Here is a 25396-nt window from a genome sequence, read left to right as displayed (position 1 = left end):
GAACTTCATATTAAACATGCCTTTGCATTTCCTGTTTGCCAGATTATTGTACTCTCCCAGCCAATATCTGTCACTTCTGCTTCTATCTCCTCTATCACTAGTTACCGACCTTTGGTTTGTTACTAGACTATGTTTCTGCTTGATCCCAACCTTTAACTACTTGTTACTGACCTTTGGCTTGTTTACTGGCTATACTTCTGTTTGATCTTTACCTACTATATCATCTTCTGGTCTCCGGCTTGCTAACCTCCTGGTGGGCCAATCCTGAGGACCTCGATCTTGTACTAACATGCAGCAAAACCCATCTCCACCATTATAAGCTTTGGTGAATATCGGTTACTTCTTAGACCCCACACCTCGAGTGAGCATGTATCATCCACCAGGGTTACCTGCTTGTTGGTGTGAGTCTCTCTACTGCTATAGCTTCTGGTCTCCGAGCCTGACCCCTGACAGTGATAGCTGGACTGGTCAACAAGGACTCTGCTGCACGCTAGCCAACCAGCAAAGTAGGCTGCCCCTTGGGTGATGTAGCAGGCCTCTGAGACTAGCCCAGCTTCTCAGGCACCTACTGCTCCTACACTGATTAATCTGCATAATCCCCCCTGCAACTCATTACCAGTGCTGAGGGCTGTCATAGTATCATTGAAAGGGATGAGTTTGCCTGTGTTCAGATCTGGATTTGGGTCCAAGACCGTAAGTCAGCTGTCATTCCCTGCCCAATGAGATGTCAAAGGGGCAACATCATTGACTCAATATGGTCACATGGCCATATAAAGTCAATCACATAGTACTAATATGAACATGCAATGTTACTTGTGGGGCAGGGAATCCCCTCTTCACAGTTCATTGGGCAAGGAGTGAAAGCTGCCTTTTGGGTTCGAACCCAGACCCAGTCCCAAACAAATGCAAGCTCATCCCTAGTCATCAACCAATCAAGCTGCACAGGTGGCACCAGCACAGATGGCTCAAACCTGAATGCTTAGTATGTCAGCCATAAGGAATGACAAGTCATTGTTTTATAGGAAGCACATTTGAAATCAATCACAGATCACCTCCTCACGACAAGGTAAAGCTAGAGATCTCTTGGGGGGTAAAATAACTATTTCTATGTTCATGCTTCTCTTGCCTGATTACAGTAATTAAATAATAATGGTAACTAGAGAAGGTCTGAGTGTCTAGGGATCGTGGAGAACATATGTTTTAATAAAAGTAAAGGAATGTTGCACGCTTGCCTCAGTGATTTCATGTTCAATATCTGCCCATTACAGAATTACAATATTTTTTTTCTATTGATCCTGCATTTTGGAGTCCGGGGGCAAGGAGCAAGGCTGAACACAACAGATGCAATTCAAACATAATGTGCCATATGGTCCAGCTTCCCGATCCTTTAGGGACAAAGGATAGCCATACACCTACAAAATGAATACTTAAAGAGCTTTTAAAAAATGCAGTATGGCACTGCTGGCATGAATAATGGAGCAGGACGCATATCACATATTAGAATGACTTGAAGGAGTTCTATTTATAACACTTTAGTATATTGTTGTGCGGAAGATCTGGTCTCCCAGCAATAAGCAAGGGATTAGGAGTCTTCCCTCTGAATTGTTAATATGTGAAAGAGACCCGAGTCACGTGACGGGCAGAAATCCCCCGTTTTCAATTTGAACAAACACTTTGCTTAGTAAATTAAATGAGCTTAATCTTTGGATGCAGAGCACCGCTGATTAATGAGTGGTGTAAGGCAAGATGCGGTGATTTGCTCTTGTGAGGTCAACTGCTTTTACATATTAAAGGCCCAGTAGAGCAAAACATTTTGTATTCATCAGGATAACACCCGTAATTATAGGATATCAAATCCTTTATTTTATTTCATTATCCTTTATTGATATATTTCTGCGCCTTTATATGCGGGCCAAGCTGTCCAGTAAAAATGACAGTTTCAAGAGTAGGGTACATATAGCATTGATGGGGGTGGTTAAAAGGATCAGTTTAAGCCGGCCATAGACAGTTCGAATCTCAGCGGGTTCAGCAGGGATCGGCCGAGATTCTAACCATGTATGGGCAGGCTGAATGTACCCAAGCTGAGCGATCGATCAACTTGGGTACAACAAGCCTGTTGGATTGTACATGCAATTTTATACTATAACAGCCACTAGCAGTAATCACTGTGTTCTCCTGGTGGGGATGGCTCCCCCTCCACTGGGAGAACACAAGGGCTCTGCTGGAGTGATTCCCCCATCAACACTGACTGAGTTGATGGGAGAATCAAGCGATTTTCTTTCCTGCAAGAAAGACAATCGCTCCATCTATGGACGGCTTTATATTTATATGATGTAAACCATTTTTCTGAAAAAGTGTTAGCTGGAGATGGGTTTAGCCCTTTTGCTGCCAGTGCCATTTTTGTAGTTTTCGCACACATGTAGAAAAATATAATTTAAGGCCTGAAGATTAGTAAAATCCCCCAAAACATTACATATTTTCCGAAAGCAAAGACCCTGGAGAATCAAATAGGGATAGAGTAGTTCCAATTTTTATGTCCCATGATATTAGCACAATGGTTTACTAAACGCAGCATTTAGTAAAATACACACTAAATAGTTTTAGGTCATACAAAGGCAATATATTACAAATTTTTTAGTAAAATATAAGAGATATGGATGCACCAAATAATTAGATACCCAAAATGACAAAGCTTAAAGCGGAGCTCCACCCAAAAGGGGAAGTTATGCTTTACTGCTTTGTCCCCCGCTCCCCATTAAAGATTGGCACCTTTGGGGAGCAGGTACCTGAATTTAACAGTTACACGCTCCCACTTCCGCTGCGATCCCCTAGGAGATCGGAAGAGGAAGTTGTCCTCCCCCCTCTGTCTCCGTAGTCTTCTGGAACACGTGACAGGTTCCAGAAGACTATGGGGACATTCACAAAGCGTAGCGATTCTCGCGCATGCGCGGTGGGCACCCGGCTGTGAAGCCGCAAGCTGCAACAGCCGGGTGCGCACACTGAAGATGCTGGCGCCAGGGAGAGAAGACGGCCGGTGAAACCAGCGGTGGTGAGGACACCGCTGGACCGAGGGACAGGTAAGTGGCTGTAATTTAGAAGTCAGCAGCTACAGTTTTTGTAGCTGCTGACTTTTATTTCTTTTTTTTCAGGTGGAACTCCGCTTTAAAAGTGTGTGGACCTGGGAAATGGTGACATTGATACCCTAAATGTTCCATAGACAAGGCTTTAAAATAATTTACTGGTCCTCAGCTTAAAGTTAACCATGAATAATTATTTTAACCTGGAGAATGATACTTGCAGCGCCGCTCAAAGCAGAGGGAAGAATGTATCCCTGGATCCCAGTAGACAGGGTGCTGGCATGTCCAAATACCAATTCAAAAGGGAAGCAAGTATGAGTGAAAGGATCGCTGCTGCTCCTAACCAGTCCATGTAGATAAACAGTAAAGAGCGGTCTCAGCCTACACGTCTCTACCAGTCCATGCTCTATTGTGCATTTTGCCCCTGCCACTGGGGCTTAGACTAAGGCCCAGTGGGCAGGGTGAAATGCGTCAGTCTGGTGGAGACCTGTAGGCTAAGGCCGCTCTTTACCGTGAATAATTATTATTTTTATATATTTATATATTACCATATGTAACACGTGTAACACAAGCGGCATTTTCATAGGCACCCCCAATGCAAATGTGTGTTACAATTTGGGGGGGCGGGGTTTAAGTACTTGGTTACAACTTTTATTTTTTAAATTCTTTTTTAAACTACAACCTGCCCTCCATTGATATTAATAGAGGTCAGATTGTGCTTCAGTAGCTTCTTTCCTAGCCACAGAAAGAGTGACGGCAAAAACAAGAAGTGACATACAAATCACTTCCGTTATATTACTGGGCAGCTGATCTCATATGATTGTAAGGCATCTTTTTTTTTTCTCTAAAAAAAAACAAATACATTATACTTACCTGCTCTGTGCAACTGGATTGCACAGGGCAGCCCCAAGCATTCACTTCTGGGGTCCACTGGTACTATAGGCTCCTTCTCTTCTTTGTGTGTCCTCACAGGAGGCCACTTCCTAAGGAGATGCATTGGTGGGCTCGCTTCTGAGCAGGGCTGTGTGCATCTATAGCCACACAGTGTGGCTCAGCCCCCCCCCCCTTCCATTCTCTGCTCACAAAATTTTATTGACAGCACAGGAGCCATTGTAGATGGGCACAGCGCTGGATCAAGAAAGGGCTCAGGTAAGTATAAAGGGAGGTTGGGGGGGCAAACCAATACGGGGACATTTTTTTACCTTTATGCAGGGAAGGCATTAAGGCAGTGGTTCTCAACCTGTGGGTCGCGACCCCTTTGGGGGTCGAACGACCCTTTCACAGGGGTCCCCTAAGACCATCAGAAAACACATATTTCCGATGTGTAAAAAGCAGCTACTGTGTAGAAAGCAGCTGCTGTGTTGAAAGCAGCTACTCTGTTAAAAGCAGCTACTGTGTTGAAAGCAGCAGTACTGGAGGTAAAACGACACTTCATGAATTATAATTACTGGGTAAATAATTTTATGGTTGGGGGGTCACCACAACATGAGGAACTGTATTAAAGGGTCGCGGCATTAGGAAGGTTGAGAACCACTGCGTTAAGGTACAACATGTCCTGCCTTTAGAACCAGTTTAGCCCTTCTAGCCGGTAACACTTGCCAAACGTCCATAGGAAGGACAGTGGAGCCCAGGATGCTTGGCAAGGGGTCCCTATAAGCAATCAGGTAGTTCCAATTCAAAAATATAAAAATATCTATTTTTTTATTTAGTATTTTTTTGCCTTTAATTTGTTTGTTTAAAGTCATTTTAACACTCTGTCTATCCAAGAATACTGTATCCACAAGGTGACAATGCTGCTGCCCGCATTCTCTTCAAATGAAGAGCAAATTCACCGCGACATAAACAATGACCGATTTCCTGGCAGGATTAACATGTAATAAAATGATATTATTGTGGGGGGGGGGGGGCACTCAGAAAACCGAAAACTCCTGTTGTAAAGCCCTGGACAGATTGTATCCTATACTATATGTCACATTTAATTTTGCATGTAGTTCTATATTAAATGCAGATTTGTGAACTTTCTGTTAAAGAACAAAGGAACACTTTATCCTTCCTCCAGTTGTGACCTAAATGAAATTTCACATTTTAAAGTTTAGACCTCGCTGGGTCATCTTCAATCATCTAGGGTTTCTTTCTCTGCTTTTCCATTGTGCTTTGAGAGCTGTATGACCGTCAGGGTAAGCGTTGCTGTGTTTAGATTCAGTGTGTCTGCATCTGTGCTGCAACAGCAGACAACCATTAAGAAGGAGGGCTTCGCAGGGCTCTTTGATTTAGTTGTTTCAGGACCAGAATTTAAAAGATTAGTTCTATGCTGCAATGCATCATGTAATCACTGGAGAACACAAACTGCTGGATATAACCCTAAAGGAAATTAACTATAGTCTAAAGAGGACATGTCTGCAGATCAGGGCTAAGATCATGGAAAGCTTTAAGGATACCATTGGCTTTCTGCTTTCCATAATCGGCTATCTGGCTATGTGAGCGGGATTTAAAGTATTTCTAAACCCACAACAGTAAAATCAGTCTGAATATGAAGTAATGCATGCTTGTTATACTCACTGTAGAACCTAAGAGGATAATCCTCCACATTGGGAAAAAGGATGTTTGATCCTAACACCTCTGATCATCTCCTTCTTCCAGTGTCTCCTACATATCTCCTAATAGAACACAGGTTTGGAGTCACTTTGCACAAGCTCAGTTTGGTGTGTATTGCTAGAGAGTTTTTCTTCTTCTTGGAAAAGTGCACATGATCAGCACAGGGCCAATCAGCGCTCTCCAGACAGAGGATAAGGGGTCCTGCAGCCTCATAGGACAATCAGAAGAGAATGAAAACTCCTCCTACAAGCTTTAACCAGTGCTCTGCTGGACACTGATAGAAGTCACAAGACTGCTCTAACTGTTGATGAGAAAAGGTATTTAGCATTTTATATTTACTAAAATGATTGCATTGTGTATTGTGGGAGACCAGATATAGTGAATGCAGGGTCTGGGGAGAACAAATATAGTGAATGCAGGGTCTGGGGAGACCAGATATAGTGAATGTAGGGTCCAGGGAGAGCGGATATAGTGAATGCAGGGTCTGGGGAGAACAAATATAGTGAATGCAGGGTCCGGGGAGACCGGATATAGTGAATGCAGGGTACGGGGAGACCGGATATAGTGAATCCAGGATCCGGGGAGACCGGATATACTGAATGCAGGGTCCGGTGAGACCGGATATAGTGAATTCAGGGTCCGGGGAGAGCGGATATAGTGAATGCAGGGTCCTGAGAGACCGGATATAGTGAATGCAAAGTCTGGGGAGACCAGATATAGTGAATGCAGGGTCCGGGGAGACCGGATATAGTGAATGCAGGGTTCGGGGAGACCAGATATAGTGAATGCAGGGTCCTGGGAGACCAGATATAGTGAATGCAGGGTCCTGCGTTTAGTAACACTTTAATTAAGCTATAAATTATGAATTGTTCGATTCTCCCATCAACACAGTCACTGATGATGGGGGAATCCCTCGCACAATGTTATTATATTCTGACAGAGGTTTCCCCGCCATCAGGATACAATGTTCCCTGTTGGCAGCTATAGCCACTGGCAGTGATTGCATGAAAAAAAAAGCCAGACAGGCTGGTTGTACTGAATGCGATTTCATAGCCTGCCCATAGATGGATCGAAATTCTCCCAGTTCATGCTGAAAGAGCCGAATTTCAATCCCTCTATGGCTGGCCTTAGTTTAGCAGGGGTTGCCGATCTCTAGCAGTTTGTGATCTCCAGTGCCCATAAGTGGGCTAAAAAATCAACATTTCCATCTCCTGGCAATAGAATGACAGGTACATAGAAGAGACGCCTTCCTTGCACTCACGCTTGGTCTGCGGTTTCAGTGCAGACTGCAGACAAGTTGTATGTAATCAGATCAAAGCTTACCCCGCTCTCAGACCGAAGAAGACACAGAAGCAAGCAGTTTTTATTTTAGGTTGCTTGTTATCTTCGATATACCTATATGTTAAAAGTTCCATTATCTTTAATGGGAGCAGAATTCTCTCCAGTGGACGTTGAGGCTACAAGCATTCCGCGTGATCTTTGTATTCTTCTACCCAGCCGGTAGACAGCCATCATCCATGCCTACAATCCTTTCTCGGTTCTCTGCCGCTTGACGTATTTATAGAAACATTGATTTTTCCTCCTTTAGCCATCTCATAAATAATTAAGAGAGTCATGATTGGAACCCTGGAGGAGTGTGTATCAAACAAAAAGCCTTACATGTGTATTATCCTTCTGTGTGCTGCATGGAAGGAAAGAACAACTGCATCTCCTGTTATTAGAGAGTGAAGGGAACATGACAGCGATCACATTCAGAACATGACTTTATTGTTATTATCACAATGGCAACTATTCCGTTAGATTTAGGGATTAATTGAATTTTCGCTCCTCTGAAAAGTGATCTGTCTTCGGATTGCTTTTCAGAGGCACTTGATATGATGCCTCTTCCCTAGCTGTTCTAACAGTAAAAGCTCTACCAATGCATTGCACAAAGTTGCGGGGTCGTTACAGTGCGTCCTCTTGTGCTTGAAACGGATGCTTTGATAAGGAAGGGGGGGTAATTTGACAGGGGTGATAGGTTACCATGGGTGCATGTTGTAGTCTTGTAGCTGCAACATGGGGGGGTATCATGGGGTAGTAAAAGCATGGCTTAAAAGCGTTTTATTAACACCCTGCAACCTCAAATCTAAGCGACCCCTAATGCAGGCCACAGACGGGTTGAAAATCGGCCAATTTTTCGGCGAAAAAAAAAATCGGCCGATTTTCACACCATTAGTGGGTTAATTGGTCGCCCGTTTTTTGGGGTTTTGGCACATTTTTTTATCGGTAAAGTTGGAAAATTTGCAGCCGATCTTCCCGGCAATGATGGGCAAATCGGCAGATCGTTTTAGTAATAAAAAATCTGCGCATGAGCCGTGACCAACAAGAAGAAGAAGACGAAGAAGAAGACGACAAAGAAGAAGAAGACGACAAAGAAGAAGAAGACGACAAAGAAGAAGAAGAAGACGACAAAGAAGAAGAAGAAGACGACAAAGAAGAAGAAGACGACAAAGAAGAAGAAGACGAAGAAGAGGAAGAAGAAGAAGACAAAGAAGAAGACAAAGAAGTAGAAGAAGAAGAGGAAGAAGAAGAGGAAGAAGAGGAAGAAGAAGAAGACAAATAATAAGAAGACAAAGAAGAAGAAGACAAAGAAGAAGAAGAGGACAAAGAAGAATAAGAAGCAGAATAAGAAAAAGAAGAAGAATTCCAGTCCGCTATTATATTTTATATGAAAAGTATTGAGGTTGCAACAATGTATCTATTTGTTTCCAAATAAAAACATCTGTATCCGAAATAGATACAAATGGATACAATGTTGCAACCGCAATACTTTTTCATGTCAAATATAATAGCGGAGCTCTCTGCAGGGACAGAAGTAATTAAATGCCGTCCGTAGACAGGGCAAAAATCGGCCGGTTTTTTTACAGTTGGTGGTAACGTCAGCTGATCGATTGACCGATTTTCTTTTTTTATATAAAAAAAACGGCGGGTTTTCGGCCCGTCTTATGGTCTGCATTAGTCTCATCTTTAAGTGCTAGTTCACCTTTATAAAAAAAAAACTGCCCATGCAGGTAAGGGCTGCTTGTAGATTAAACACAAAAACGTGCAGCTTTGACTACAGTTGAATAATACCCTTGCTGTATGTGTAGACCATTTACATATTTCACAAAGCCTGACTGAAATAATCCAGCTGTGGCCATCTTGAGCAAGGGCAGAAGATATATGTAGAATTTACCTCCTAGAATCCACCTACCCTTAGCTCAGGCATGATGGTGTGCTTAGCTGAGAAAGCCCCTCCTCCCATGAAGACTCCTGGGATGTATGACATCATTTTAGCCTAGGCCAGAAACCAGGAAGCGACTGAAGAAAAAAGGTTTACAGCAAGTAAATATAATATCTATCTATTTATAATCTTTTTTATTTACTAGCAGCATAAGAATTAAAAATAGTTCACGCTGATTGAGAGAGTTTAAAGCCTAACTTCAGCTTTCATTTAAAATGGAACTAAAGTATATGCAAACCCTCACCTTGTAAAACAACCCATAGAGTTCAAAGTGGTTGTAAAGGCTCAAGGTATCATTCTATGCATGAAGGTAAAAAACCTCCTGTGTGCAGCATACCCCCCAGCCCCCCCCCCCAATACTCACCTAAGCCCTCTCTCGGTCCAAAGATGTGCTCTGGAGTCTCAGCTTCTTCTCATTGGCTGACACAGAAGCGGGAGCCATTGGCTCCCACTGATGTCAATCACAGCCAGTGAGCCAATGAGAAGTGAGAGGGGGGCGGGACGGGGCTGAGCCACGGCTCCATGTCTGAATGGACACAGGAAGCATCGGGCGCCCCAATAGCAAGCTGCTTGCTGTGGGGGCATCTGATGGGAGGGACCAGGAGAGCCTGCAGGGGACTCAAGAAGAGGAGGTCCCAGGTTGCTCTGTGCAAAGCCATTACACATAAGGAGTAAGTATAAACATGTTTGGTATTTTTTGTTAAAAAAATTATCCTTCAGAATCCTTCAGAATCACTTTAAAAGAGAAATTTAAAAAATTAAATAATATAAATAAAAAATTATAAAAATAAAATAAAAATCAATTTATATATATATATATATATATATATATATATATATAAAATTATAAATACCTTTTTTCCTCTTATTTATAAGTGATCACATACCCTCTGTTCTCAGCTGCACAGGGAGGTGAGGGAGGAGAAACAGCATGACAATGGTCTTCCCAGTGAGTAGATGTTCAGGTGGAGGGGGGGCGTGTCAACACAGATCTGATCATTGGAGGAGAGCAGGCTGAGTTCTCAGCACAGTTAGAGAACTGACCATGCTGTGCTCTCATGTCCAGTGTGGTCAGTTTTTAATGGGAAAACAGAGGGACTGGCAGGAACACCAGGGATTTCACACAAAGGAAGCAATACAAAGAGAACAGGAGACTTTTCATACAAGTACGTGGTACAGTAGGACCATATCAGGAATAGGAAATGTTGGGTTCACATATTCTTTTTGTAAAAACACAAAGCAAAGGTAATGTTATGCGGAGTGATCACACCGCACTATCCCCCATAAACAAAGCACAGGAAGACGGTATAAACGTCGGGGAATCCAGCTGGACCAGCTCAGCATGAAGAACACCTGTATCAACTATTTTTGGGATTAACTGCAATGATGTATCCATAGAAATGAACAAAACTGTTCACTGAACCGAACTAAAACTGCAAACACTGAAAGAAAAATATGACAGCCCTGAGCATTTCAGTGATACTCACGTGTCCCCGCACAAAATAACAAATACATCTGCTGCGTTCACTATGGAGATCTGTTGAAGCAGAACTATAGGCAAAACTTTTTTTTTTAATTTTAGACAGAGTAAGGGAGAGTTATAACCCATCAGATTTTTTTTTTTGCCATCTGTGTCCCATTGGGGAGAATTCACTTCACTTCCTGTCCCAAAGTCAAACAAGAAGAGAGAGGAAATCCCTGGGTGTCACCAGAACTAGTGTTCCCATTGGAAGATTTCCCCTCTATTCTTGTTCTGGGGACAACCCAAAATTTGGATTGTTCACTTTTGATGATAATGGTAAACAGGACAAATAAAAGAGGATGACTCTCACTAATGGGGGCACAGGCAGCAATAAAAACTGACAGGGGTTCTAATCCCTCTCCACTCTATACAGAACGAAAAAAAAAGTTTTACCTGTAGTTATACTGTAATGCTGAACTCCAGGTATGGAATGTATTGCAGTTACCTTGATCCAGCTTAGACCGATGTAAGAGTACATATGTCATACCCGGGGATGTAAAAAATAACTGGATGCAGCTACTTAGCAAGTGTTAATAAACCCTGGACCCTCCACTCATTATATCCGGTCTCCTTGGACCCTGCATTCACTATATCCGGTCTCCCCGGATCCTGCATTCACTATATCCGGTCTCCCCGGACCCTGCATTCACTATATCCGGTCTCCCCGGACCCTGCATTTACTATATCCGGTCTCCCTGGACCCTGCATTCACTATATCTGCTCTCCCCGGACCCTGCATTCACTAAATCTGATCTCCCCGGACCCTGCATTCACTATATCTGGTCTCCCCGGACCCTGCATTCACTATATCTGCTCTCCCTGGACCCTGCATTCACTATATCCAGTCTCTCCGGACCCTGCATTCACTATATCTGGTCTCCCAGGACCCTACATTCACTATATCTGGTCTCCCTGGACCCTGCATTCACTATATCTGATCTCCCCGGACCCTGCATTCACTATATCTGGTCTCCCCGGACCCTGCATTCACTATATCCGGTCTCCCCAGACCCTGCTTTCACTATATCTGGTCTCCCCGGACCCTACATTCACTATATCTGGTCTCCACAGACTCTGCATTCACTATATCTGGTCTCTCCAGATCCTGCATTCACTATATCTGGTCTCCCTGGACCCTGCATTCACTATATTTGGTCTCCCACAGAACATGGAAATGCAATTATTTTAGTAAATATATTTAGAGCAGTCTTGTGACTTCTATCAGTGTCCAGCAGAGCACTGGTTAAAGCTTGTAGGAGGGGTTTTCATTCTCCTCTGACTGTCCTATGAGGCTGCATGACCCCTGAGCCTCTGTCTGGACAGTGGCGGGTCCCTTCCCTCCAATCAGCTCTCAGAGCTCCTCCCCTCACTGAGCTCTACAGTGTGTGACATCAAGTGCCCACCCCTGATTTCTGAAACCTCAGACAAGCTTTATAAATTCTGCAATTTGAATGGCTGTAAAGAAGAGAAGACTGCAGATAAACAGGTAAAACTTATGTAGGAGGATTTTTTTCATCTCTGTGTATCACATGAGGTCAGTCACTCCACTGGGTATATGTAAGGGTTTACAACCACTTTCATCTGACCATCAGATAGAGAATTTTACTGTCACGCAAAGGCTTTTAGTGCTATAATAGGCTGTATATTGGATCCCATCAAAGCCTTTACTGGTAAATACGTCTGAAAACAGCAAGCACAGATCCTGTAAGTAGTGAAGTGTACCTATTATTAGATGCAGGGAAGTTATTTTCTGACATGTAGCTGACTTCCTGCACTGTAGTTCCACAGAAACCAAAAACAGCCATTAATATAGAACACAAAATATCAATACATCAATACCACGTGATCATAAAAACATCTTCTCTGGACTGGACACTTCCCCCTGCATCTGGTCTCCACTGTATGTTATTATTATACAGGATTTTATATAGGACTATAGGACTTTATAATAAAAAGGAAGACAGTACAATTCCAATACAGACCAATGCAAGAGGTGTAGGGGGGCCCTGCTCCTCAGAGCTTACAATCTAAAATGCATTTCTGTATACCTGTCCAAAGTTTTTCCAAAACAATGGAACTGCGATCTCATCCATGCATTGGACCCGGAGAGATGTAGGCTCAGGATGTGCATGGAGATCTGTGCAGGTCCATGAAGCTGGGCCCCTGTCCTGTGCATTCCAGTGGGTGAGGACAACCCCTACCACGGACAACTCCTAGCACCAGTATATGGATTGGTGCGCCACTTTATTAGCTACACCTGTTCAATTGCTTGGTAACACAAATAGCTAATCAGCCAATCACATGGAGGCAACTTGGTGCATTTAGGCATCTAGACTTGGTGAAGATGACATGCTGAAGTTCAAACCGAGCATCAGAATGGGGAAGAAAGGGGATTTGAGTGACTCTGAACGTGGCACGGTTGTTGGTGCCAGATAGGCTGGTCTGAGTATTTAAAAAACTGCTGATCTACTGGGATTTTCAAGCACAACTCTCTGGTCCGGAGAATGGTCCGGAAAAGAGAAAATATCCAGTGAGCGGCAGTTGTGTGGATGAAAATGCCTTGTTAATGTCAGAGGAGAATGGGCAGACTGGTTGCTGCGAAATTCAGATAGTAGGGTCAGAATTTGGTGTAAACTACATGAAAGCATGGATCCATCCTGCCTCGTATCAATGGTTCAGGCTGGTGGTGGTGTAATGGTTTGCGGGAGATTTTCTTGGCACTAGCAAATTGGACCTAGTAAAGTGGCCGTGTCACAGGCACGGGAGTCCATTCAAATGAATGGGCTCTTGTGCTCGCGTAAAACCCAGCCTGCATGGCTGCATATTATTATTATTATACAGTATTTATAAAGCGCCAACAGTTCGCTCAGCACTGTACAATACAATGGGAGACAATACATGAGACAGTACAATAACAATACAATGTGATACACGAGGGGTTCGAGGGCCCTGCTCCTTGGAGCTTACAATCTAGGAGGGAGGGGATGGTGGTACGGGAGGAAAAGCTGTGGGGGATGGAGTGGTAGGAAGAGTGGAGGAGGTCAGCAATTAGCAGGGGGTGGGGTAGGCTTCCCTGAAGAGGTGGGTTTTCAGGGTGCGCCTAAAGGAGAGGAGAGTAGGTGATAGTCTGATGGATTGGGGTAGGGAGTTCCAGAGGATGGGTGACACCCTGGAGAAGTCCTGGAGGCGGGCATGGGAGGAGGAGACCAGGGAACTAGAGAGAAGGAGGTCTTGTGAGGAGTGGAGAGTGCGTGTTGGGTGGTACTTGGATATTAGGTCGGTGATGTAGTTCGGGGCAGTATGGCGGATGGCTTTGTACGTCAGTGTTAGGATTTTGAATTTGATACGTTGGGCAATCGGGAGCCAGTGGAGGGATTGGCATATATGTGAAGCGGGGGTAAGAGAGGGAGCGGGAGGAGGAAGCAGGGTGGCACCACATCACCTTTAAGGTGTAGGTTCTCTTTAAATTCTTTTAAAAAACAAAAAAATACAAAAAACAAACCTCCTATTCACAAAAGGAAATCCAGATAAACAGGTAAGTGTTCTAACAGAAGACGGCTATATAAAGGTGTGAAGGGAATGCACAAAAATAAAGGTTTTGTAACCTGAACTGCGCTAATATTCTGAACGCATTCTTCTTTTCAATAGCCTCTCCGCCGCGGTGCGTCCATTTTGTTTGGAAATGTCAGAGGGAAATATGTTGTGGTGAGCAATCATCTAATTTTAGATAAGGCAGAGTGAATGGGCGAGGGCTGTCAGCGGAGGAAGCCTGATTGTGTCTTCAGGGTTGTATCCTGAAACGTTGGGTAATGAACTACTGACTTGCCCATCGCATGATTAGTTCCGCCGATGAAGCCGCTGCTGCGAATATTTTCTTCAGAACACAAAGGTTAGCATTTTAAACTCCACGCAGATATAAAACACACAAATGAATGCATCTCTTCATGTCATTAAGGTTTACACCAAGCCTGCATCAGAATCGCACAGGAACGCACGGCACGTTCACCTGCAGCTCTGCGTAATGCGATTTCAAGACCATTTATTTTGAATGGGCTCAAATTGCACCTCGCTGCGCCATGAGTAGTGCATGCACTACTTTTAAAACGCACTATAACCAGATCGCATGGTACAAAAGTTCCACGTGATCTGGTGCAGGTAGGTGTGATTAAACGCGGCCTGCATTTGGGGTGTCGTTAATATTTTATTGACATCCGCTGCAAATTGCAATAGCAGTGTGTTGAATCGCACTGCACAGTCCTGTGGTGGCATGGTGTGAACATGCACTATATGTCTTTTTGATTTATTACAGGTACTTATATAGCGCCATCAATTTACACAGCTTTACATATATATATATATATATATTGTACATTCACATCAGTCCCTAACCCTCAAGGGGTGTACAATCTAAGGTCCCTAACTCACATTCATACATACACATACTAGGGCCAATTTAGACAGGAGCCAATTAACCTACCAGCATGTCTGGGAGGAAACCAGAGTACCTGGAGGAAACCCACGCAGGAACAAGGAGAAAATGCAAACTCCAGGCAGGTGGTGCCATGGTTGGGATTCAAACCGACGGCCCTAGTACTGCCAAGTGGAAGAGCTAACCACTTAGCCACTGTGGTTTTTTAAAGATTTCCAGATACGGATATTTTTACACATAATTCCATTGGTCCAGCTTGGATCACTGTAACTCAGTGTCCCTCTAGAAGCTGGAAATCACTGAATGACATCACTACTCCAGCTTCTGGGTCCGGTGCTGAGCAGCTGTCTTGCTGTATCCTGAACTCAGGAGGCCATCCACTCAGCACTGGCATCATTCAGGGAATGCTTTGCATGCATGCCTGACAACGTCGGGGCATGCTCCTAATGAGATGACGGATGGTGTCCTAGGGTATCTCCTCCCAGATCTGGACCAGGGTATCACTGAGCTCCTGGACAGTCTGAGGTGCAACCTGGCAGCATCGGATGGACCAAAACATGATATCCCAGAGGTGTTCTATTGGATTTAGGTCAGGAGAGCGTGAGGGCCAGTCAATGGTATCAGTTCCTTTATCCTCCAGGAACTGCCTGCATACTCTCCCCACATGAGGCCAGGCATTGTCGTGCACCAGGAGGAACCCAGAGCCCACTGTACCAGTGTAGGGTCTGACAATGGGTCCAAGGATTTCATCCCGATACCTAATGGCAGTCAGGGTGCCATTGTCTAGCCCGGGTGTCGGCAACCCGCGGCTCCAGAGCCGCATGCGGCTCTTTTTCACCTTTGCTGCGGCTCCGGAGCACACTGCCCACCAGGTGACAGGCAATAGGGTTGCCGTAGCTCAGTGGTCGGCAAGCCGTGGCTCTTTACACATTTTAATGCGGCTCTTCTGTGTGCCGGGCGCCCGCTCCCCTCCCTCCTCTTGGGCGGCCGCCCCAAAAGTCAGGACTCTGCAGCTAGCCCAGCAATAGGCAAACTACGGCCCGGCGGACCTTTTAATCCGGCCCGCGGAGCGTGGCAAACATTGGCTGTCAGGATGTAGGCGGGGCAGCTTGACGAACTCCTCTCCTCTCACAGTCCGCCCTGAAGACCGGAACGGCGCGGGAAACACGGCGAGAGGAACGCGCGGAGCAAAGGTAAGTGAATTGACACAATATGGGGAATGAATTACTATAGGGGGGATGAATTACTATAGGGGGGATGAATTACTATATGGGGGATGAATTACTATGGGGGATGAATTACTATAGGGGGGATGAATTACTATATGGGGGATGGATTACTATGGGGGATGAATTACTATATGGGGGATGAATTACTATGGGGGATGAATTACTATGGGGGATGAATTACTATGGGGGATGAATTACTATATGGGGGATGAATTACTATATGGGGGATGAATTACTATGGGGGATGAATTACTATAGGGGGGATGAATTACTATGGGGGATGAATTACTATATGGGGGATGAATTACTATATGGGGGATGAATTACTATGGGGGATGAATTACTATATGGGGGATGAATTACTATGGGGGATGAATTACTATAGGGGGGATGAATTACTATGGGGGATGAATTACTATATGGGGTATGAATTACTATATGGGGGATGAATTACTATGGGGGATGAATTACTATATGGGGGATGAATTACTATGGGGGATGAATTACTATATGGGGGATGAATTACTATGGGGGATGAATTACTATATGGGGGATGTATTTTCAGTTTTAAAAATGTGGCTCTCAAAATAAATTTCAATCGTGGTTTTGGCGAGATTTGGCTCAGTTGAAAAAAAAGGTTGCCCACCACTGACCTAAGGCTATGATTGTGATTATGACGATACACTGTGGCCCTGATTAACCCTTTGCTTACTGGGCCCTTAAACCCCCTTCATGACCAGAGCGCTTTTTGCAATATATGCAGTGTCGGATTTGTTTTAAATGTTGCAATGGTTTTGCGGCTCCCAGTCTTTTTTTCCCTCTCCGAAACGGGTCCAAGTGGCTCTTTATGTCTTAAAGGTTGCAGACCCCTGGTCTAGCCTGTAGAGGTCTGTGTGTCCCTCCAAGGATATGCCTCCCCAGACCATCACTGACCCACCACCAAAATGGTCATGCTGAACGATGTTACAGACAGCAAAACATTCTCCACAAATTCTCCAGACCCTTTCACGTCTGTCACATGTGCTCAGGGGGAACCTGCTCTCATCTGTGAAAAGTACAGGATGCCAGTGGTGGACCTGCCAATTCTGGTATTTAATGGAAAATGCCAATCGAGCTCTATGGTGCCGGGCAGTGAGCACAGGGCCCACTAGAGGACATCGAGCCCTCAGGCCACCCTCATGAAGTCTGTTTCTGATTGTTTGGTCAGAGACATTCACACCAGTGGCCTGCTGGAGGTTATTTTCTAGGGCTCTGGCAGTGCCCATCCTGTTCCTCCTTGCACAAAGGAGCAGATACCGGTCCTGCTAATGGAATAAGGACCTTTTACGGCCCTGTCCAGCTCTCCTAGAGTAACTGCCTGTCTCCTGGAATCTCCTCCATGCTCTTGAGACTGTGCTGGGAGACACAGAAAACTTTCTGGCAATGGTACGTATTGATGTGCCAACCTGGAGGAGTTGGACTGCCTGTGCAACCTCTGTAGGGTCCAGGTATGGCCTGGATAATAATAATAATAATAATCATAATCATGCTACCAGTAGTGACACTGACCCTAACCAAATGCAGAACTAGTGAAAAACAGTCAGAAAAGATGAGTATGGGAAAAAATGTCAGTGGTCTCCACCTGTAAAACCATCCCTGTTTTGGGGGTTGTCTCATTGTTGCCCATCTAGTGCACCTGTTGTTATTTTCATAAACACCAAAGCAGCTGAAACTGAATAACAACCCCCTCTGCTACTTACCTGACCAGATCAATATCCCAGGAGTTCCATTGACTTGATGCTAGACTCTGATTAAAAAGTATTCCTTTAATTTTTTTTAGCAGTGTATATAGGATTGAGCCTTATCTGATCTATTAAATATAACATGCTGAGATCAGTCCAGTGTGTAATATACAATGCTGAGCCCAATTTGGTGACACTTATACAAGCGTGCCCCACCACTTTTATTCAACCGTAACAGAATTAGAGAAAATATCATTGTTAAAGATTCAATAATATTTTATATACGAGTACAAGGAAGTCACGCTAGCCATAATAGTTATATAAGTCATAAACGTCCTCAGAAATTATAGCTATTTTCAGACATTTTATATAGCTGGATAATGTGACCTAATAAAAGGGCAACCAAGACCAACAAAAATGTTCAGTATATTCTGCCATTTCCTATCTGCATAGATTAACTCAGTCCTGGTTTTGCTTCTCCACAACTTCCAACTGCTGAAAATGTGCAGTTTGATGTTGGAGAAGCAAAATCTGATGGAACTATTGAGCCTAATGTAATAAAGTAATAGGTTCTCTTACAAGCCGACCTCAATGCTCTGTGTAATTGGGCAACTATGTGGCAAATGAGGTTTAATGTTGATAAATGTAAGGTTATGCACTTGGGGGCTAAGAATATGCATGCATCATACATACTAGGGGGGTACAACTGGGGGAATCAATGGAGGAGAAGGATCTGGGGGTTCTGGTAGATCCCAAGCTTAATAATGGCATGCAATGCCAAGCTGCAGGTTCTATAGTGAGCAAAATCCTCTCTTGTATTAAAAGAGGTATAGACTCCAGAGAGAGAGATATCATTTCCCCCGGTACAAATCATTAGTAAGACCTCATCTGGAATATGCAGTTCAGTTTTGGGCACCAATTCACAAAAAGAACATTGGGGAACTGGAGAAAGTACAGAGAAGGGCAACCAAACTGATACGAGGCATGGAGGAGCTCAGCTATGAGGAAAGATTAGAGGAACTGAATGTATTCTCTCTTGAGAAGAGGAGATTAAGGGGGGATATGATCTCCATGTATAATACATAAGGGGGGATATGATCTCCATGTATAATACATAAGGAGGAATATGATCAACATGTATAATACATAAGGGGGGGATATGATCTCCATGTATAATACATAAGGGGGGATATGATCACCATATATAATACATAAGGGGGGATATGATCACCATATATAATACATAAGGGGGGATATGATCACCATGTATAATACATAAGGGGGGATATGATCTCCATGTATAATACATAAGGGGGGATATGATCACCATATATAATACACAAGGGGGGATATGATCACCATGTATAATACATAAGGGGGATATGATCTCCATGTATAATACATAAGGGGGGATATGATCTCCATGTATAATATATAAGGGGGGATATGATCACCATGTATAATACATAAGGGGGGATATGATCTCCATGTATAATACATAAGGGGGGATATGGTCACCATGTATAATACATAAGGGGGGATATGATCACCATGTATAATACATAAGGGGGGATATGATCTCCATGTATAATACATAAGGGGGGATATGATCACCATGTATAATACATAAGGGGGGATATGATCACCATGTATAATACATAAGGGGGATATGATCTCCATGTATAATACATAGAAGGGGATATGATCTCCATGTATAATACATAAGGGGGGATATGATCTCCATGTATAATACATAAGGGGGGATATGATCTCCATGTATAATACATAGAAGGGGATATGATCTCCATGTATAATACATAAGGGGGGATATGATCTCCATGTATAATACATAAGGGGGGATATGATCTCCATGTATAATACATAAGGGGGGGGGGTATGATCACCACGTGTAAAACATAAGGGGGGATATGATCACCATGTATAATACATAAGGGGGGATATGATCTCCATGTATAATACATAAGGGGGGATATGATCTCCATGTATAATACATAAGGGGGGATATGATCTCCATGTATAATACATAAGGGGGATATGATCACCATGTATAATACATAAGGGGGGATATGATCTCCATGTATAATACATAAGGGGGGATATGATCTCCATGTATAATACATAAGGGGGATATGATCTCCATGTATAATACATAAGGGGGATATGATCTCTATGTATAATACATAAGGGGGGATATGATCTCAATGTATAATACATGCTTTGCTGGGTTTTTTGCCTTCCTCTGGATCAACTGTGGGTATAGGATTATAACTTTTTTTTTTTTTAATGATTGAACTGGATGGGCTTTTGAGCTTTTTTCAGCCAGACTAACTATGTAACTATCTCGTGCTGCGATGTCAGTCTTGGCTGAGCATGCCTCACTCTGGTTTGCTAAATGTGAATGGAGTGTGTATGAAATCCTTGGGCATACCCGGCTTTGGAGGACGTCTTAGTACTGGCTTTCTGCATGTGAGAGATAGCAAGGAGGGTGCAATAGGTGTGTTTAGGAATACCTCTCCTGGAATATGTACAAGCAAGGAAATGGACTTCACAGACCAACAAAAGGCAGTGGGGTAGATGATACACCACAGTAATACCTGGATGGAAAATTGTAAGCCGAGTTCCCTGGATTTATGTAATTGATTATTTTTTAGTCGTGATTAGAGTGTACAGTATAATTTTAGCTCAGATGACAGGATGACAGCTGGAAGTCAATATGTTCAAATTATTATTATGGGTTTTTTTTTTATGGTTGATGTATAGTAACTATCATAGTTATAATATATTCTGAGAAAATCCTCAAGGTCCCAATCTACAAAATCATACATGTACTTGAAGGAATCACCCATATGCTATAATGCCAAAAATTGCCACAAAAACCTGGTTAAAACTTAACTCCAAGCACAGTGGCTAAATGGTTAGCACTTCTGTCTGGCAGTACTAGGGTCACTGGTTCAAATCCCAGCCACAGCAGCACCTGCCTTGAGTTTGCATGTTGTGCCTGTGTGGGTACTCCAGTTTCCTCCTACACTCTAAAGACCTTCTGGTAGGTTAATTGGATCCTGTATAAATTGGCCCTAGTATATGAATGTAAGTTAGGGACCTTATATTGTATACCTCTTGAGGGTTATGGAATGATGTGAATGTACAACATATATGTAAAAGCGCTGCATAAATTGATGGCGCTATATAAGTACCTGAAATAAATAAGATATCATTGTTTTTAAATATATTGGATGTTCAAACACATTGATATCTTGGAGCTCAGTCTTAACCAGGTTTTTTTGGTAGTTTTTGTTGATGTACAGCAGTGGTCTCCAAACTGCAGCCTGAGGGCACTATGCTTCCCACTATGTTCTTAACACTGATACCAACAGTGGGCATAATTCCCCAACTAACAGCAATGATGGGGCATGCCTCCTCCCACTAATATCAATGATGGTGTACTGTTCCATTCGCTGAAACCAATGACAGGGCACTATTCCTCCCAATGATACCAATGATGGGGCATTATTCCTCCCAATGATAGCAATGATGGGGCACTATTCCTCCCAATGATACCAATGATGGGGCATTATTCCTCTCAATGATACCAATGATGGGGCATTATTCCTCCCAATGATACCAATGATGGGGCACTATTCCTCCCAATGATACCAATGATGGGGCATTATTCCTCTCAATGATAGCAATGATGGGGCACTATTCCTCCCAATGATACCAATGAGGGGGCACTATTCCTCCCAGTAATACCAATGACGGGGCACTATTCCTCCCACTGATACCAATGAGGGGGCACTATTCCTCCCACTGATAGCAATGATGGGGCACTATTCCTCCCACTGATACCAATGATGGGGCGCTACGCATCCCAGTAATATCAATGATGGGGCACTATTCATCCCACTGATACCAATCATGGGGCACTAATCCTCCCAGGGGGATATGATCTCCATGAACAATACATAAGGGGGGATATGATCTCCATGTATAATACATAAGGGTGGATATGATCACCATGTATAATACATAAGGGGGGATATGATCTCCATGTATAATACATAAGGGGGGATATGATCACCATGTATAATACAAAAGGGGGATATGATCTCCATGTATAATACATAAGGGGGATATGATCTCCATGTATAATACATAAGGGGGGGATATGATCTCCATGTATAATACATAAGGGGGATATGATCTCCATGTATAATACATAAGGGGGGATATGATCTCCATGTATAATACATAAGGGGGGATATGATCTCCATGTATAATACATAAGGGGGGATATGATCTCCATGTATAATACATAAGGGGGGGATAAGATCTCCATGTAAAATACATAAGGGGGGGATATGATCTCCATGTATAATACATAAGGGGGGATATGATCTCCATGTATAATACATAAGGGGGGATATGATCTCCATGTATAATACATAAGGGGGGATATGATCTCCATGTATAATACATAAGGGGGGATATGATCTCCATGTATAATACATAAAGGGAGATATGATTTCCATGTATAATACATAAGGGGGGATATGATCTCTATGTATAATACATAAGGGGGATATGGTCATCACAGATCACAAGGGGGCACTCTTTACATCTGGAGGAAAAGAAATTTAATCTCCAAACATTGAAAGTTTAGAGCTGTGAAAATGTGGAATAGACTCCCTCAAGAGTTGGTTCTGGCCAGCTCAGTGGATTGCTTTAAAAAGTCCTGGATTCTTTCTTGGATACACAGAATATAACTGAATATAACATTTATAGTAAAGTTGATCCAGGGAATATCCAATTACCTCTCGAGGGATCAGGAAGGATTTTTTTCCCAGCAGGAGCAAATTGGATCATGTTTTGCTGTTTTTTTTTGCCTTCCTCTGGATGAACTGTGGGTATAGGATTATAACTTTTTTTTTTCTATGGTTGAACTGGATGGACTTTTGTCTTTTTTCAGCCAGACTAACTATATGTAATTATGTAACTATGGTTCAGGAAATTACGTTTCTGGAGGTGTTCTGTACACCAATGTGTAGCCATATTGCACTGAATTCTACAGAAAGTTACAGCAGCTGCTGGCTGAAAAGGAGAGGACATTTTTAATAAGATTAAAGTGGTTGTAAAGGCTGAAGGTTTTTTACCTTCATGGAGGTAAAAAACCTTCTGTGTGCAGCAGTGCCCCCAGCCCCCTAAATACCTAACTGAGTCCCATCGCAATCCATTGATGTGAATGACAGCCTCAGCTGTCCCAGGTCTCCTCCTCCTCATTGGCTGACTCACTTGGCTGCATTCTATGCATGAAGGTGAAAAACCTTCTGTGTGTAGCAGTGCCCCCAGGCCCCCCTAATAATTCACCTAAGCCCTCTCTTGATCCAGCGATGTGCACTGGAGTCTCAGCTATCCCGGGACTCCCTCTTCTCATTGACTGACACAGAAGCGGGAGCCATTGGCTCCCACTGCTGTCAATCACAGCCAGTGAGCCAATGAGAAGAGAGGGGGTGGGGTCAAGCTGCCGCTCTGTGTTTGCATGGACACACAGAGCAGCGGGTGCCCCCATAGCAAGATGCTTGCTATGGGGTCACCCAACAGGAGGGAGGGGCCAGGAGAACTTGCGGGGGACCCGAGAAGAGGAGGATCCGGGTTGCTCTGTGCAAAACCACTGCACACAGTTGGTAAGTATAGGTATGTTGATTATTTAGAAAAAAAATAAACCTATAGAATCGCTTTAACACTATGGGGTAGATTCACTAAAACTGGAGGTTCATTTATAGGTAAAGTTGATGCAGGGAATATCCGATCTCCCCTTTGGGGGATCAGGAAGGAATTTTTTCCCCTGCAGGAGCAAATTGAATCATTCTGCGCTGGGGTTTTTTTTTGTCTTCCTCTGGATCAACTGTGGGTATAGGATTATAACTTTTTTTTTTTTAATGGTTGAACTGGATGGACTTTTGTCTTTTTTCCGCCAGACTAACTATGTAACTATGGAGCAGTCAGAATTTGGTGCAGCTGTGCATGGTAGCCAATCAGCTGCTAACTTCAGTTTGTTCAACTAAGCTTTGGCAATAAAACCTGAATTCTGATTGGCTTCTGTGCAGCTGCACCAGATTTTGCACTCTCCAGTTTTAGTAAATAACCGCCAATAGGTTGTGTAGCAATATTATACACAATATTTTATATATTATTATTATACAGGACTTATATCGCGCCGACAGTTTGCTCAGCGCTTTACATTATGGAGGGAGACCAGGGGCGGACTGACCATTCGAACACTTGGGCACTGCCCGAGGGCCCAGGGTCATTAGGGGGCCCCATGAGATGCCCCTGGTACCTTTCATTGGCTTTTTCATAGGCTTTTTTGGGTGTTGGTGAGGACACAGGGGCCCCATGATCCCCTATTGCCCGGGGGCCCCATGAGTTGTCAGTCCACCCCTGAGGGAGACAGTACAGTAACAATACAGTTCAATACACGAGGGATTAGAGGGCCCTGCTCCTTGGAGCTTACAATCTAGGAGGGAATATATATATATGGAATTACCCTTGAAATAAGTTTTACTATCTGTTAAAACTTCCAATCTGTGTGACAGGTGGAGGACCGGCGAACGAACGCTGGATGACAAACTACACCCCGTGCAAAACCTGTACCCCCGGCTGAGCACAGATGCGTCTATTTTCTTCCTCCACCACAAAGAAAGTAAATATCTCCATATCTGTGTGGGCTGCCATTCTGGCCGGGAACATTTTTCAGATCTTTTCAGTTTGCTCCCGTTATCATTGCTGCCAAGTTCTCTGCCTACAGCTCCACCCACGGCATTGAGAAGGAAGAAAGAACCGCTATACAGCTTCAGTCTGACTCCGGCACTTCCCCGCTCTGCCTCTTATTCTGCCGCACGTTCTGTGCGCTTTCCAGGAGCACGAACACAACTGTGATATAAGTGCAGACAAACAAAACCGGGAAGGTTACGTTTAGCAAGCTGGATGAAGGAATGTCACGCTAATGAGAGGCGTTTTGCGCATTTAGGACTCAAAGCAAACCTGTCACTTTCCTAACATAGTGAAGATAACATCAGCTGAACTCCAGGCTTCCCTTCAGTCTTGCACGGTTGTACCGGATTCTCTCCTGCGCTGAAATTGCTTACTCTGATTTCGCTGCACACTGTGAGCTTCTGTGTGCATTAGAAGGTGCAGCAAGTCAAACAGAGCCCATCTCATTTCCTGCCTGAGGGACATTTAGCATCATTTAGACCAGGGGACAGCAACGCAGCGATCACAGCAGCTGACAGGTAGAACGTGTTCCTTCCTTGCTGACCCCGAAACATGGACAGGATGGGTGGTGGGGATGGCATTTACTGGAACCAATCCTCTGTATTTTCCCCCCTGCATCAGCTGAAAGCTGGTGGAAGGGAGAGGAGAAGCCAGATTTAAGCTGCTGCAGGAGCAGACAGGAGGGGTGGCGGGGATGGCATTTACTGTAACCAATCCTCTGTATTTTCCCCCCTGCATCAGCTGAAAGCTGGTGGAAGGGAGAGGAGAA

General features: G+C 43.7%; 1 protein-coding gene across 1 annotated transcript in view; it reads right to left on the bottom strand.

Moving 5' to 3' along the window:
- PPP1R9A (protein phosphatase 1 regulatory subunit 9A) overlaps nt 1-25396 on the bottom strand; it is a 312177-nt gene that overhangs the window by 206595 nt on the left and 80186 nt on the right. The window lies entirely within an intron of this gene.

Source organism: Staurois parvus, unplaced genomic scaffold, assembly GCF_062004578.1.
Source record: "Staurois parvus isolate SC_StPar_1 unplaced genomic scaffold, SC_StPar_1.0 ptg000418l, whole genome shotgun sequence".
Taxonomy (NCBI): domain Eukaryota; kingdom Metazoa; phylum Chordata; class Amphibia; order Anura; family Ranidae; genus Staurois; species Staurois parvus.
This window is presented reverse-complemented; position numbering and strand designations above follow the sequence as displayed.